The sequence below is a fragment of the Belonocnema kinseyi genome, chromosome 7, assembly GCF_010883055.1.
Source record: "Belonocnema kinseyi isolate 2016_QV_RU_SX_M_011 chromosome 7, B_treatae_v1, whole genome shotgun sequence".
Classification (NCBI taxonomy): domain Eukaryota; kingdom Metazoa; phylum Arthropoda; class Insecta; order Hymenoptera; family Cynipidae; genus Belonocnema; species Belonocnema kinseyi.
Genome location: NC_046663.1, coordinates 44,691,826 through 44,695,991, shown reverse-complemented (window position 1 = coordinate 44,695,991; position 4,166 = coordinate 44,691,826). Strand labels below are relative to the sequence as shown.

General features: G+C 24.1%; 1 protein-coding gene across 2 annotated transcripts in view; it reads left to right on the top strand.

Annotated features, from left to right (window-relative positions):
• The window catches only part of LOC117176773, a 28,133-nt gene that overhangs the window by 14,301 nt on the left and 9,666 nt on the right, over positions 1 to 4,166 (top strand). The gene's annotated exons all lie outside the window — the stretch shown is intronic.

Here is a 4,166-nt window from a genome sequence, read left to right as displayed (position 1 = left end):
ATTTATTTATTTATTTATAAATGATGATACTTTTTTGTTGGGAATTTATATTTTTAGGGTGAAAAATCAACTATTATGTTAAAAATTAATTTTTTTAAAATTCAAGTAATTTGTTAAAAAGCCATCGCTAATAGCAGAAAAGACACTTATTTGCTTAAAATAAATTAATAAATTTAAAAAAATTTAATATTACTATACTATTGGTATATTCCCAATGTAAAAAAAATCTCATGAAAAAGGAAAATACTCTCGTTAAGAAATAATGTTTTTCGCCTACAAAAAGGTCAAAATTTTGTATGAAATCTCTGAACGCAAGAAAAAACTATTTCTAAATAGCCACTCTAGCTCAAAAGCCTACCAAACCTGGATATCAATCCGAGCTACAATTCTTCCAAATTTCGTAATCATCACAGAAAAAACTAAGAATAAAACTTGTTGCAGGAAATTTTTTAGAGCGTTAAAATCTGTTTAGCCAACTTCGCGTCTTTCAAAAAACATGTGTTTGTTATGAAAAAACAAAAGAAAGTTTAACAGATTGATTCTTATTTTTTATTTCAAAACTTTACTATTTAGTTGAAAGTAGAACTAGCTTTTTAAAAATTAACATTTTTGGTTAATGATTCATGGTTTTAGTTTAAAAAAAATTTTGTTTTGTTGAAATTTCTACTATTTTGTTGAATATTCTTTTTTTGTGTTCAACAATATTTTTTTAACCAACAAATTAATGATTCCATGTTTGGTTGAAAATTGATCTACCTTAGATGAAAATTAAACTATCTGATTCAATATTCATGTATTTTCTTAAAAATTCGCCTTCTTTAATTTAATGTTAAGCTTCTTGGTGACTAATTCATATTTTTTTATTGAAAATTTAACTCTTTTGTTATATTTAACTGTTTTTGACTGAAAATTTATTTTTTTAACTGAAAATTTAATTTTTTTTCTTGTTTAAAATTGATCTTATTTATTTGGAAATTCATGTATTTTGTTGAAAGTTTTCCTTTTCCGGTAGAAAATCCATGTTTCTCATCAAAATTTCAACTATTTGGTTACAAATTTATTTATTTCAGTTAAACACTTATCATTTTAGTTGAAAATTAAGTTCTTTGATTAAAAATTCGTTCTTGGTTTTGTACAAAAATAATTTTTGAAACTGAAAATTTAACTATTTTATTTTTCTTTAAAATTTGATTTTTTAGATAATTTTTTTTTATTTTATTGAAAACTCTGCATATTTTGTTGCCAAGATTAAGTTATCTTGGTAGAAAATTTATATTTTTATGTTGAAAATTCAACTTTTTGTAGAAATTTCATTTTTTTGACTTAAAAATTTAACAATTTTGCTAAAAATTAACTTCTTGTGGAAAATCAATTTTTTAGTGTTAAAAATAATTGTTTTAGGCAAAACTTGAATTACACCGAACTCTCGCTTTCGTTCAAGTGTCGGAGGTTACTTTCAAATAACGTTGGACTGATTTCGGGGGGATCGAAACGAAAACAGTGAGGGCCGCCTGACACGTTTCCAGTTGGAATATATATCTATACATATAATGTCGCAACCTCTCTCGCCCTAATTCCATGAGAAACTACGGGAGCCAGCATTTCTAGGAATGCTGAGAACGGGATGACTGAAAGCGAGAGTTTGGTGTATTTAATTTTTGATTGAAAATTGAACAATTTTTGTTGTAAACTCGACTATTCGTATTCTTTTCAGTAATTCAACTGTTTTGCACTAAAAATAAAAAAATATTTTTTAGTTAAAATATTACACTTTTCGGTTACAATTTATTATTATTTTTTTAAGATTCATCTTCTTGCTTGAAAATTTAACTATTTTGTTAAAAACTAGTTCAATATTCGCCTATAGAAAACTAATCGCATTTTTTTTTTGTTTTGTTTCTACCCAAAATTTATCTTTTTCAGGTTAAAAATCAAATACGTAGTTGAAAGTCGAACTAAGCTTTTAATAATTAATATTTTTGGTTTATAATTCTTCGTTGTAGATGAAATTCCTTTTTTAAATTGAACGATTTTCTTAAGAATTATTTTTTTTTACAAAACCGAAAATTTAATTATTTAATGTTTGTTTCAAAATTTCTCTTCTTTATTTGAAAATTAAACTATATGGTTCAAAAATCATATAATTTGTTAAAAATTCGTCTTTTCTGCTATAATATTAATCTTTTTGGTAAGGAATTCGTATTCATCGTTAAAAATGCAACTACTTTTTGAACATTTGTCTTTATTATTAAATTCAACTGATTTTAGTTGAAGATTTACTTTTTTAACTGAAAATTATTTTATATCGGTTTTGGTTAAAAATTTATCCTTTTAAAAGTATTCTGTTAAAATGTTGTCTTTTTGGTTGTAAATCGATGTTTCTAGCTGCAAATTCAACAATTTAGTTAAAAACTCATTTACTTATTTTAGGGGTTGATTCATAATATAATTTGACAATTCAGTTCTATAATTGAAAATTTAAATATTTCGTGAAAGATTCGTTTTTTTATTGCTTGACAATTTTTTGAAATTTTTTTTTAAACTTTTTGTTCGAAAATTGAATTATTTTTGTAGAAGCTTCATATTTTCGGGTAAAAGTTCATCTTTTCGTAAAATTTTCATTTCTCGTCGAAAAAATTCGATATTTTTGTCGGCTAATAACTTTTTTGTTAAAAATTTCTATCAACAGATTGAAAATTAGACGTTTGCGTTGGAAAGTCGTCTTTTTGGCTTAAATTTAGTATTTTTTGCATTCAACTAGTTTGTTGAAAAATCGTATTCTTTGGTTTAATGCAACTGTTTTTGTTTAAAAATAAAAATAATTTTTTCTTAAGATTTCTTTTTGTTAATAATTTTTTCAGTGTGCTCTCTTTGGTTAAAAATTCAATTCTTTTGTTAAAAGTTCCTTTTTTTGTTGAAAATAATTGTTTTGCCTGAAAATATTTTTAATTCATTTTTTGTTGAAAAATCATCTTTTTGGTTAAAAATTTGTATATTTTGTCGCAAATTCATATCTTCGGTCGAAAATTTAGCTATTTTTAGTTAGAAAATCACTTGTTTAGTTTAAAATGGAGAGAAATTTGTTTCAAAAATATTAAGTTATATATATTATTTTTTAATTAGATATTTTATATTAATAATATAAAATTTGTTTTCAACACATTTTGTTAATGAAATGTATTCTTTGATGCAAATGAATCCTTTTGTTCGAAAATTCGTATGCTTTGGTGTAATTCAACTGTTTTTAAATGAAAATGAAAATATTTTTTGTGGAATTATCAACTATTATACTTTTTGTTGACAATAGATTTTTTTAGATTGAAAAATCATCTCTTTAGTTCAAATTTTTAATAATTTTTAAAAAAAAATTATTTTTTTTAATAATTGAAATTACTGAAAATTTAATTATTCCCTTTTTAATAGAAAGTTCATTTTTTGACTTTGAAATTTAAATAATTTGTTGAAAATTAGTTTTATTGTTCTAAATTAGTATTTTTGTTTAAAATTTATCTTTCGTAAACAAGAAATTACATATTTTGTTCAAAATTCGTCATTCTTGTTAGAAAATTAATCTTAGTGGTTAAAAATTCGCATTTGTTGGTTGAATCCAATGTCTTTTATTTAAAATTAAAATGTTTTTCTTTTGCGGAAATATGAAATATATTTTTGTCAAAAATATATGTTTCTCTATCGAAGATTCATCTCTTTGGATGAAAATGCAACAATTTTTTTAACATGCTTTCTTTGTTGAGAAAAATGATTTTCACTGATAATCAGATTATTCAATTTTTGGTTTAAAATTGATCTTTTTGAGTTGACTTAACTATTTATTAAAAAATTGATATATTGTGTTAAATGTTCGTCTTTTTAATAGAAAATGAATCTTCTTGGATTTTTTTTTCAAAATTCGTCTTTCTCGTTAGATTATTAATGTTCTCGGTAGATACATTTTTTTAAATCAACTATTGTACTTACGTAAGTTTTCCCTTTCCCTCGCCCCCTCACATCAACTTACTAGGCAGTCTGATAAGTCCCTGAAAAATGAAACACGGAGACGTTTGGTGAGGTCTGGTGAATACGGTGGCTGAGGAACCAATTCGAAGCCGATTTCATGCAATTTTGCTTGTGCAACTAAGCATGAATGAACAGGCGCATTGTCATGATGA